Source organism: Erpetoichthys calabaricus, chromosome 6 (genome assembly GCF_900747795.2).
Source record: "Erpetoichthys calabaricus chromosome 6, fErpCal1.3, whole genome shotgun sequence".
Lineage (NCBI taxonomy): Eukaryota > Metazoa > Chordata > Cladistia > Polypteriformes > Polypteridae > Erpetoichthys > Erpetoichthys calabaricus.
Window position 1 is genome coordinate 104,032,096 of NC_041399.2, and position 13,621 is coordinate 104,045,716.

At 38.5% G+C, this 13,621-nt stretch overlaps 1 protein-coding gene across 1 annotated transcript in view; it reads left to right on the forward strand.

Moving 5' to 3' along the window:
- gad3 (glutamate decarboxylase 3) overlaps positions 1-13,621 on the forward strand; it is a 212,635-nt gene that overhangs the window by 796 nt on the left and 198,218 nt on the right. The window lies entirely within an intron of this gene.

Sequence of the window (13,621 nt, forward strand, 5' to 3'; positions counted from 1 at the left end):
TGTCCTTCTCCACTTTAAGCCCATTTGGAAGAACACCAAACACAGCTATTAGTGGATTAGGAGGGATTGTGACACCAAGGCTGTCTGAGAGGCATTTAAAAATTTTGTCCAGAATGATGTTAATTTGGTGCAGGCCCAAAACATGTGACCCAGTGAGGCCAGAACTTGATTGCAGCGTTCACAGGTTGGATCTTGCCCTGGAAACATTTTGGACAATTTTAAATGAGACAAATGCGCTCGATATATAATTTTAAGTTAAATAATTGTATGCTTTGCACATATGGACCTCGAGTGAATTCTCTGCATTGCTACCTTCCACTCCTTTTCTGATATGTTGAGTGAGAGATCCTTTTCCCACTGTCCTCTTGGATCTTTGAAAAGGAGGGACTGTAAAATGGCTTTATATATTATAGTAATGCTGAATCCTCAAGACTGATCAATATTTTTTCCAACATAGAGGGAGGTGGGAGGTGAGGAAAATTGGGCAGGTTCTGTTTAACAAAGTTTCTAATTTGAAGGTAGTGAAAGAAATGTGTTGCTGGAAAGTTAAATTTGGAATGTAACTGTTCATAGGATGCAAAGATGTTGTCTATGTACAGATCTCTAAGTTATTTAATCCTAAATGTTTTCCAGATATTAAAAACTGCATATGTTTGAGAGGGTGGAAAAAAGTGGTTCTCCTGGAGAGATGCCACAGATAAAAGCTTCTCTATCTTGAAATGCTTCCTTCAATTGGTTCCATATTCTGCGTGAGTGAAGCACCATTGGGTTGTTAGTATATTGGCGATAACTTGCATTTATTGGGGCACAAATCAAAGAATGTAAAGAAGTACTTCAGGATTTTATTTCTATTGCGGACCAAGCCTGTGTATGTTCATCTATTTGTGTCCATGTCCAGGTTTTTATAGCTTGTATGTTTGCTGCCCAGTAATAAAACTGAAATTTAGGTAGAGCCATGCCACCTTCTGCCTTAGGACTTTGTAGGGTCGCTCTTGGATACGTGGATGTTTTGAATTCCAAATAAATGAGGTTATGGTTGAATCTAATTTCTTAAAAAATGATTTATTAATGAATATTGGAATGTTTTGAAATAAAAAGAGAAGCTTAGGAAGGATATTCATCTTAACAATGTTAATTCTTCCAGCTAAAGTGAGATGAAGGGTTGATCATCTATGTAAGTCTTGCTTAATTTTTTCCATACAGACGACAAAATTTTGTTGATAAAGAGCTTTATGTTTACTTGTGATGTTTACCCCTAGATATTTAAACTGATCTGCAATGATAGAAGGGAAGGTTGTCCAATCTAATATTGTGTGCTTGAGAATTCACTGGAAAGAGCACACTTTTAGTCAAATTAATTCTGAGAACAGAAATCTTTTGAAATTCTCTTAGTGCTGTTAGGACTGCAGGCACAGTATGTTGTGGATCTGATATATACAGTACCATATCATCCGCATATAGAGAAGTTTTTTGTTCAAGTCCTTCTCCTATAATCTTCCTTATCTGATAAGCATTTCGACAGTGAACTGCCAGTGGTTCAATGGTGATTGCGAATAGCAGTGGTGACAAGGGGCATCCTTGTCTGGTACCACGTTCTAGATAAAAGTAGTCTGAACAAATGTTGTTAATACAAACTGAAACTTCTGGATTGGTATACAGTAGTTTGATCCATGCACAAATGTTCAGGCCAAACCCAAATTTCTCCAATGCAGCGAAAAGGTAGTTCCATTCAATCATATCAGATGCTTTTTCTGCATCCAAGGATAATATCTCTGGGGTGTTTGACTTTGCGGGTGAATATATTACATTAAACAGGCATCGAAGATTGGAAGCTAAGTGTCAGCCTTTTATAAATCCAGTTTGATCTTGTGATATTACCGAAGGCAGCACTTTCACCATCCTTCTAGCTAGGACTTTGGATAGTATCTTAAACATCATCATTCAGAAATGAAATTGGTCTGTATGATGCACATTGTAATAAGCCCTTATTTTGTTTAGGAAAGACAGTGATTAATGCTTGGTGAAAAGTTTGAGGTAAAATTTTTATTGTCTCTAGCTTCTGTGAATGTTGCTAATAAAAGGGGAGCTAGCTGAGTTGAGAATTTCATATAAAATTCGACAGGGTAGCCATTGGGGCCTGTTGCTTTCCCACTCTGAAGTGACTTTATAGCATCTAGTAATTCTGATAGTGCCAATGGTTTATCCAATTACTCTGCACTAAGAGTATCTATTTGTGGTATATCTGTAATGCATCCAGAAATGCATTAGATTGTGTCTTGTCTTCTTTAAACTCAGTAGAATATAATAACTTGTAGTAGTCTCTAAATGTGTGTATTATATTTTTTATGGTCAATGATTTTGTCTCCGTTTGTGTTGGTGTTTGCTGGGATTGTATTGCGAACTTCTTGCTTGTGGATTTGTTGAGCTAAGAGCTCATTAGCTTTCTCTCCATGTTCATAGTAATGATGTCTTGATTTAATAATGAGTTATTCAGTTTCTTTAGTTGTCAAGAGGTTGAGTTCTGAATGCAGAGCCTGCCTTTGTTGGATTTCTATTGTCTCTGCAAAATTACTAATTTCTGTCTTTTACAATTACTGTATATGTGTACACATAAATTTAATATAATTAAAACTTTAAAAAAAGTTACAGCCCACTAATGAACTACTGAACTATGTACTTTGTCTGGGGGATGTCACGCATCTTTATCTTGGCAGCCAATCTGATTTGATTGCATAGTGAATGTCTCTAACTCCCATGAATTGCATGGGATTACTGAAATTTAATTAATTAAATAATAATTTCACTGTTTGATGACATAAGACACAATAGGAGAGAAGTACTTAATTTTATCAGAAGGGAAAGGAAAAAATGCTGTACAATGTGGGAGATGTATTTTGTTTCTATGATATCCCAGTAATAGGGATTTTGAGGAGGATTGATCCAGCTCCAGGTTGGCCTAAGGGTAAATGCAGAATAGTATAGTTCAAAATCAGAGAGAGAGAAATGGAATCTGTAATACACTTGAGGACATGGTGAAAACTGGCAGCACTAACCTCCTGAGTTGTAGCATAGAAATCCAACTCTTAGTATCTGAAAGATATCTTCCAAGGAATGAAGGATGGAAATGAAGGATGATGTCTAGTTAAATTCAATGGAAAAACAGCAGATTTATACCATTTAGTCTTGTAGCCAGACAGGGCTTTTTAGAAGTTAAACCAGTTAAGGACATGGGGAACATCAACATGTGAATTAAAAGTGGAACATCATCAGAAGAAGAATCTTTGAGGAATATATGTATCCAATATAGCAGTCATTTAGATTGAGAGATGTAGTGCAGTCTTGAGAGGCTCTAACAAGACAATAAAGAGTGGTGGGGAGAGTGAATAGCCCTTTCTGGGTCCAGAAGGGAATTCTCTGACAGAATGGTTATTTAAACAAAATGAGAGAACAAAATTAAAATCATCAACAAGCTTTGATTATCCATCCATCTATCCATTATCCAACCCACTATATCCTAACTACAGGGTCACAGGGGTCTGCTGGAGCCAACACAGGGCGCAAGGCAGGAAACAAACCCCGGGCAGGGTGCCAGCCCACCGCAGGGCACACACACACACACACACACACACACACACACACACGCATCCACACACACACACACACACACACACACTCACAAGGGACAATTTAGGATCACCAATGCACCTAATCTGCATGTCTTTGGACTGTGGGAGGAAACCTGACCACCCGGAGGAAACCCACGCAGACACGGGGAGAACATGCAAACTCCACGCAGGGAGGACCCGGGAAGCAAACCCGGGTCTCCTAACTGCGAGGCAGCAGCGCTACCACTGCACCAACGTGCCGCCCAAGCTTTGTTTATCTAAAGTGAAATGTGAAAAAAAGTGCTTGTGACTGAATGAATCTTTGATATGTGCAGAAAAGACCTAAAAAGGTAATGACTCCTATTTCTTTCACCCAGTGACAGACAAAGGCCATTGTATTGTTTTCTTCCTAATGCTAACCCCAATTAATCTCAAATTGTTCCAGCGATAATGGTCCTACATCTCTATGAAGTTTGCTAATAGGGCCTTGATTCCTTATTGATACTGGAAATCTTCATAGTGTACTGGTTAGTTTTGACATTCTTTTTGCAGTAATTTGAAATCTGTTTTCAGTGGGTTCATTCAAACCTGGACCTTGGTGTGGTTATGATGGATCATACCATGTAAAGAAATTTTCTGTTTCAACACAAAATTTTTGATCTCTTCAAGAAAGAGGGTATGAGGGGACAGATGGGGTCTTAATTTGTGCCGTCTTCAGCTTGGGATGACTTCATTACTAAACTGGAATGGGATAAGTAGGGTCTTCGTGATGGAGTAGTCATAATCTAAAGTTAAGAAGGGTAAATCATAGCTAATATGTTTTTTATCACAGTTTTAGTGGCATGGGCAGTTAATAATGAAAATATTTCTAGCAAAAGCAGAGCTAGGCATCCATTAGTACCACATACCACCCAGTGCCTTAATTTTGCTGACAATAAACAACAGAATATTGTCCTGGGACTTCTGTGTCAGAAAGCAAAACCTTTTGATGTTAGCCATCTCATCATTGTTGGTAATCTCTGCTACAATGGTTGTGTCATCAGTAAATTTATGAAAGGAGCTAGAGCCATGTCTGGCCATACAGTCATAGGTACAGAGTACAGCAGATGACTCAGCACATTAATCCATGGAGTGCCTTTGTTAATGATCATTGTGGAGGAAGTGATGCAACCAACATACTAGTTTCTGCCATTTAGGAAGTCCAAAATCCAGCTGCAGAAATAGGCATTTAGTCCCAAATCTCAGAGATTAGTGATTGGCCTATATGGTAGAACAGAGTTAAATGCTGAACTGTAGTCTATAAAAATTACTCTGACATAGAACGTGAACCAGTTATTGCTATGATCTCGACAGTCCCAGTGCACAAAAGTCCTATTAATTGCTCAAAATGCCCACTAGAGGCAGAAACCATCAACGCTAGCAACTCACACAAAAAGAGCAACAAAGAATTGTAACAATAAAAAGATTTGTTTCTGAAAAAGGCTCTGTTAAACAATGAATCTCTGAAGAGAACAAAGGCACATCAGAGAATGCATGAAAAGGCAATCCAAGGCAAAACAAGTCCCAATTTCAAATACAGCAAACAAAGTCAAAAACATAGCATAATGTTTAAAATCCAGTAATTCAGAAAAAAGAGCACAGTAATTAACAAAACACATCAACTCCAAAGTGCATTCAATGAACCACCAGGGACCGCAGCTTGTCAAGTATTTATAAGGCTGAGGGCAGTGTCTTGATGATGATAGACAGAAAGCTTCTCCTCTTGTGGAATCACGTGGTAACTAGGACAAGTTACACAGTGTCACACACGTGCACATGGGAGGCAGTTAAAGGGGTCAAATGAGGGTAATTCCACACCAGACCAGGGGGTGGTGGAGTGCACTAATCCATCTCTTTCCTCAGCAGACCAGTTATGGGAAATTCCGCCTGAACCTGATGAAGTAACTTCTGGTCCTGACCCTGATGATATCACTTCCTCTGCCTTTCCATAAAACCACCATCTTTGCCTCCTTCAAGTCAGTTCTGTTCTTGACTTGAATCTGTACGCAATTGTGCAACTGATTTACTATTTTGCAGCCAGGTGTCAAGTATATGGGAGGCTGCCCCAAATCTTTTTCTGACTCTTATCTATTTATTTGACAACAGATAAATAGAATCTAAATGACCAACAACTGTAACTTAAACAAAGGAATAAAAAATGAACAAAACAGACATAAGAACAACAGCTGGACCCCTGTCGTTTGGGGGGGAGGGGGACCCTGGTTGATATATAAAATTTATGACAATATGAAAACTGATGGTTGTCCAAAATTTCTGGAATATAATTTGTAATGTATCCTACTTCAAGCCTTTCAAAGCATTTCCTCACAACAGGAGTCAGTGCTTCTGCTCCACAGTCCACTTTTGTCTTTCTTTGGCAAAGTGTTAATTTCTGTCTTTCTGAACCATGTGGGAACCATACTGAAGATGTCTGTGAAAACATCAGGTAATTGTTTGCTGTGGTGTTTTAAAGTGTGTCCTAAAATTCCATCAGGGCTGGGCACCTTTTGGATGTTAAAGGAAGAGTTCTGCAGATGATTGTGCAAGAGGTACAGAAAGTTATTAAGTTTATCGTGGAGAAAAAAGTACATTAAATTGGATTAAGCATTAAATTGTAATATGGTAGCATCTATAAAGCATTCAACAGGTAATTTACACCATGAAAGCTGTTCTACTGAGTCCCCAGGGTATCCCTTAACTGATGTTTAGCAACGTTAATTTTATTCCTGAGCTTACATCTGCTTTTATTATATGTATCCATATCTCCACTTTGAAATACATTGCTCCAAGCCTTCAGTAAATTACAGATGTCACTGGTGATCTAGGGTTTCTCATTAGGAAATATGTCAAATAGTTACAATTTGGTTATATACTTACCCAGATCTGTTAAGGAATCTCAGTTTTTCCTGAGCCTCTTTAGTCCAGCACTAAACCACTTTTCTTAATGGTTCCTTCCACTTCATTCTCTGCTTATAAGCTGGAAGCGGAAGTACTAGAGATGACTCTCCAAGTCGAGGGATGTGGCAGATGGCACATATCTTTTACTGGGGTGTAACCACGATTCAAAGTGTTTGTTTTCCTTGTGGGACAGGTGACATTCTAATGCTTAAAGTAAATATTGCTTAAATTAGCTTTGATGATGATCCTATCAACAATGAACAATACTAGAGAATGCAACCATTCATATTAAATAACAATGTTGCTTACTTCCCTGATTGCAGCGTTGATGTTTGCAGTTGAAACCTTTTCTATAAGTTCTGTTTATTCATTTTCATTGTATCGTGTTTGTTTACATTCCAAGAAGAATAAATATAAGCAAAAATTCCTCTAAGACTGAATGACTTTGTTGACATCTGTTCACATTGGTTCTTTCTTTAATTCAATAGAAAGGTTTCACAGATACATTTCAGCAGCTTTTAGAAGCAGTAAGGTTGCAAGAGATTTGTGATTAGAATTTTGGCTTCCTCCATCAAAATTGTGTTCAATACCAACTACACTTGCTTGCATAGTGGTTAGAGTTATTAGGGCACAGTTCCAGCATCCTGATTTCAAATCTTGCACTTTGTTGTTGTCTGTGCAGAATTTAAATGTTCTCCCTTTGTCGGTGTAAGTTTTTCACTCTGCTTTTCTGTCTTTCTTTTTGCCCTTCAAGGCATTTTGTTTGAAATGGGCTCCATTGGTCATTTTTTTGTAGCATTTATCCCATTTAATGTTTATTTTATTTTTTACTAGATCTAACTTTTGAACTTACCATTTGATTGTTTAGTAAATATTTGATCACAAAAAAGAAAAACAAAATAATTTGGCTCTGTATTACTGTCCTTGTGTGAGTGTGTGTGTAAACTAGCCTGGTCTTATGCATGATGCTACTGGGGAAAGGTTCATCCCCCTTGAAACTCTAAACTGGATTAAGAAAATTTGAGAAGATTATGTAACGTAACGAACGGTTTGTACTTACTATAGGGTGCAGATATCGAATGTTCAGGTCTACCCTGTAGAATTGCTTTGATACTCCTTTTTAATGTTTTATCCTCTGCTGTGTCTCTTGTTGGGACAGTCCACATTTCGCCAGATAAAGGGCTGCATTTTGAATCATATTGACAATATTAACTCATTCTGCTCATTCTACCCCAACATTCTAGCTCAGTGTTTCTTAAACTACTGTATGGGCTGAGACCCAATTTGTGTTGTGGACATGTCTGTGATGCGTTGCCACATAAGTGTGTAGTAAAATTAGGAAAGTTCATTCAACTGAGAGTTCTGTGTTAAATGATATTACACACAGTAGCTGGTGTAGTATTTATTGCAGCAGTATGTGAAACAATGCCATTGACATATCACATACAGCTTTTGTTTCTGTGGCACAAAAATATAATAGTATTCCTAACCTCACATCTCATAACCTAGAAACAAACAAAATGAGAAGAGTAACAGTAAAGACACTGTAATAATTATGAGTCCAAGACATTATAAAGGTTTGGGGCAGCCACCCGTATATTGTTTTTCCCAGCTGCAAAAGGGTTTTTAGGATCACAAGTACGATGTACATCTCACAGAGTCCAAGACAGAACTGTCTACAGTAGCCCAAGATGTAGGCTTTAAAGGTCTGGAAAGGAAATGATGTAATAAAAATGGCCGGAACCAGAAGTGATGTCAGCAAAGGAGCCGGCTTCGGAAGTGACGTCAGTAAAGGGGCTAGCTTCGGAAGTGACGTCTTCTGAGGCGCCGGAACCTTTCAGGATTTCCCGGGAAAGGTCTGTAAGGAACTGACAAAGACAGTCAGCGCACTCCGCCGCCCCCTGGTCAGATGTTTTATTACACTTACTCACACCCTTTAGCTGTCTCCTACTCGCACGTGTGTGACAACACGTATAAGAAAGGGAGAGAGTAAGAAATGACAGATGATCTTCGGAGTTGAAGGGACCACAGCGAGAAACTGAAAAGTTGAATTAAAATTAAAATAATAGATGCAGTACAAGGGTGTGACGTTAGCTCTCTCTCTCATTGCTAACCTATCTCTCTCTCATTCTTCCTAGGGCACGAAGCGGAAGCGGAAGCAGAAACAGAAGCGGACAATGGCCGATAGTGAGGTGAATCACGTTGAAATTGTAGTCGAGGAACTCCAGGCACTCGATGAACAGATTCAGAAACTTCTGTCCAGACGAAGATACCTCAGAGATCTGAAGGCTCGGCTGTTGGATAAACCGTCCTCGCCATCTGTTATCAGCATAACATCAACCCCGCGTTGTGCCGCTCAAGTCACCTTTACCCCCGCGCCTCGTAGGAGCAACACCGATGATGACCTCGGTGTATTTCAGCAATGCAGGCAGGGGTTCAAGGCCAGAACACCTCCATCGGCACAGGCAAGCATCGTAACGCAGAACCGGTTTGACCCTCTAAGCGTCCCCAGTTCGCCTTCAGCTCCTGGTGATGTAATAGTGGTAGGTGATTCTATTGTTAGGAACCTCAATATCACTTGCCCTAATAGAAAATCTTTTGTTTCTTGTTTTCCCGGTGCTCGTGTCCGAGATGTGACAAGACGTGCGCCGGCGATCTACAAGAACAGGGCAGTTGGAGCAATTGGTTTACATGCTGGCGTAAACGACATAAGGCACTGACAGTCCGAGATCCTCAAGGCAGACTTCACTGCATTAATTAAAGACACAAAGGAGAGGACCCCATCGGCAAAGATATTCATCTCGGGTCCACTCCCTCTCGTCAGACAATCAAACGAGTACTATAGTCGTCTGCTTGGTTTAAACATCTGGCTGCAGGGCTTCTGCAAGAGTCAAGACATCGGGTTCATCAACAACTGGGACCTCTTTTGGGAAAGACCGCGTTTTTTCAAGCGAGATGGCCTGCATCCGAATAGCTTCGGCGCCTGGTTCCTCTCCGAAAACATATCCAAGGTAATTCGTTTATCTTGACTATCTATCTCTGCTTTTAACCCCTTCCGAAATGCCACTCCTGTGCTTGGTCATGATAATTGTTTAATAAAATCTTCCATAAAAGTGCACAACATAAATACTGTAATAACCAATCTTAATGCACATAGAAAATCTAGGCAATACGGCATAAACACCAATAATTTAATTAAAGTTACTACTTTAGATGAACAATGTATTAAAACTATAAAAACAGATCATAGATTAAACAAAAAATACACGCAGAGCGGCGCTAATAAAAATAACTTAATTCCTGTTCCATATATCAATAACGCACATAGTATTCATCTCTGCTCCTCCGAAACATTGAATATGGCACTATTAAATATTAGAGCTTTAACTAACAAGACGTTTTTTATCAACGATCTTATTAGTGATAAAAAAATAGATTTTTTTGCACTAAGTGAAACGTGGCTTAGCTCAGATGGCGCAGCTGTTTTAATCGAATCTGCGCCTCCGGATTACAGTTTTACTCGTGCTGATCGCAAAGGAAAGAGAGGTGGAGGACTAGCAAACATTTACTCAAGCAGGTTAAAATGTAAAAATATCAGTTTTGGTAAATTCAAGTCTTTTGAGTATCTCGCCATTATTATTCAGGGAGATTCTCACGTTCTAGTATTATCCGTGTATAGACCTCCAAAATTCAACGCGTCTTTCTTTGAGGAATTCTCTGACTTGATGTCAATCTTAATTACGAACTATGACACACTCTTAATAGTCAGCGACTTTAATTTTCATATAGATAATCAATGTGACCAAAAAGTAAAAGAATTTATGAACCTCCTGGACTCTTTTGATTTGAGACAGCTCGTTAATCAGCCTACACATAAAGCAGGTCATACGTTAGACTTAGTAATTACTAAAGGACTAAAAGTTGATATAAAGCAGGTCATTGATATTGGTCTATCAGACCATTTTCTTCTACTCTTTAATATAGAAATAATGATAGAAAACACTCATGAGAAGCATATTGTTAAAAAACGCTTCTTTGACTCTTCAGCAGCTTTAAAACTTTCAAACATTCTAACCAATCAGTCCGTTTATAGTGCCAACTATAATAGCGAGGAGAATGTAAATAGTAAGGTGGAAAGATTTAATACTAAAGTGAGGGCTGCTGTTGACTTAGTTGCACCTGAAAAGACAGTTAAAAAATCTTCTAGCATTGTTATACCATGGAAGACCCAAAGAGTGTCTGATTTAAAGAGAACATGCCGTAGAGCTGAGCGTAAATGGAGGAAAACTAAACTAACTATTGACTATGAAATATTAAAAGTTAAAATAACAGAATACAATAACACAGTCCGTCTTGAGAGGCGCTGCTATTTCTCTAAGATTATAAATAACAATGCTAGTAATCCCAGAGTCTTATTTTCGACAATTGATCATCTGTTAAACCCAGGTAACTCAAAGGAATGCCTCCTAAGTACTTCCAGTAAAACCTGTGAGGCTATCGCTGTATTTTTCAATCAAAAAATTAATGATATTAGAAATAACATAGTATATCTCCCCAACACTAAGGATCCTCCTAAACCCCAGTACCCCATAATAAACACTAGGATAGATTTACCTGATTTACATAAAATAATTTCTCAAATGAAACCCTCCACCTGTGCCCTTGACCCAATACCAACAATTTTTTTCAAAGAAGTATCGGGCGTGCTAATTGATAATGTTCTTGACATAGTAAATTCGTCATTAGATACGGGGGTCTTCCCAGACTGTCTTAAGACTGCGGTAGTTAAACCCCTACTTAAGAAAAATAATCTCGATCCCTCTGCTCTTGAAAATTATAGACCCATCTCTAACCTGCCTTTCTTAAGTAAAATTCTAGAGAAGGCAGTCATTATACAGTTAAATGAGCACCTCAATAAACATGCTATTCTTGATAAATTTCAGTCAGATTTTAGAACAAATCACAGCACAGAAACTGCACTCGTTAAAGTAGTAAATGACTTGCGGGTAAATGCAGACAGAGGTCATTTATCTGTTCTCATCCTCTTAGATCTGAGTGCCGCATTTGACACCATTGATCATAATATTCTTAAGAATCACCTTAGTCAATGGGTGGGCCTCTCTGGCAGTGTCTTAAATTGGTTTGAATCCTACCTGGCAGGGAGAAAATTCTTTGTTAGTTGTGGTAATTATAACTCAAAGAAACATGATATTCTATATGGTGTTCCACAAGGCTCTATCCTGGGTCCACTGCTCTTCTCAATCTACATGCTTCCATTAGGTCAGATTATCTCAGGGCACAACGTGAGCTACCACAGCTATGCTGATGACACACAGCTGTATTTATCAATAGCACCTGATGACCCCAAATCTCTTGATTCGCTAACACAATGTCTAACTTGTATCTCAGAATGGATGAATAGTAACTTTCTCAAATTAAATAAAGAAAAAAAACGAAATCTTAGTGATTGGCAATAATGGATACAATGAGGCTATTAGAAATAAACTGGATGCATTAGGATTAAAAGTCAAATCGGAGGTAAAAAGCTTAGGGGTAACCGAATTTTAAGTCGCATATTAATCAGATCACTAGGACAGCATTTTTTCACCTAAGAAACATAGCAAAAGTTAGACCTCTTATATCATCGAAAGATGCAGAGAAATTAGTTCATGCGTTTGTTTTCAGTCGGCTAGATTACTGTAACGCACTCCTCTCAGGTCTACCCAAAAAAGACATCAATCGTTTGCAACTAGTGCAGAATGCAGCTGCTAGAATCCTTACCAGGAAAAGAAAATCCGAACACATTTCTCCAGTTTTGATGTCACTACACTGGTTACCTGTGTCATTCAGAATTGACTTTAAAATTCTGCTTATAGTTTATAAAGCTTTAAATAATCTCGCCCCGGCTTATATATCGGAATGTCTGACACCTTATATTCCAAATCGTAACCTCAGATCCTCAACTGAGTGTCTCCTTAGAATTCCAAGAGCAAAACTTAAAAGAAGTGGTGAGGCGGCCTTCTGCTGTTATGCACCTAAAATCTGGAATAGCCTGCCAATAGGAATTCGCCAGGCTAATACAGTGGAGCACTTTAAAAAACTACTGAAAACACATTATTTTAACATGGCCTTCTCATAACTTCACTGAAATTTAATCCTGATACTCTGTATATCCAATTCATTATAATAACTATTCATTCAAAATCTGAACTAACTCCTACTCTCTCTTCTGTTTCCTTTTCCGGTGTCCTGTTGGTGGTGGCGTGCGGCACCACCATCTACCCAAAGCACCATGATGTTCCAACAATGATGGATGGATTAAAAGCCAGAAGTCTGTATGACCATCAGCATCAAGTGACTCCGTGAAAAACCCGAACTACAAAGAGGACTATTTCATTTATGTTAGGTAGAATGCCCAGAGGGGACTGGGCGGTCTCATGGCCTGGAACCCCTACAGATTTTATTTTTTTCTCCAGCCTTCTGGAGTTTTGTTTTGTTTTTTCTGTCCACCCTGGCCATCGGACCTTACTCCTTTCTATGTTAACTAATGTTGTCTTATTTTAATTTCTTATTTTTTCTTTTATTTTTCTTCTCTTCATTATGTAAAGCACTTTGAGCTACTTTTTGTATGAAAATGTGCTATATAAATAAATGTTGTTGTTGTTGTTGTTGTTCAGGATGTTATGAAGGAAGAGTGAATAGGGTAAGGGTAGTGTATTGTTTTTGTACAGTGAATGCAGTTTCAGTAGCCATGTACAACTGGGTGGTGCCTCATCATATATTTACAATTATCGCGTACATTGAATACATATGTAACAGAGGGGCAAAGAAGATTTTAGATTAAATTTAATGTGTTTCCGCAACTAAGAATTGCCACATGTAACACTATTTTAAAGGGGCTTGATAAATGTTCATCTATTGATAGTGTGAATGAGGTGTTTAATAGACCACTGAGAACCATGAAAACACGAGAAAATATGAAAATCTTGAGACAAGCAGTGGGCATTTAGCATGATGTCAGTGAGTAGAGCTACTGTAAACATTTCAAACTGGACTGCTTGCTGAATTATTCAACAAGA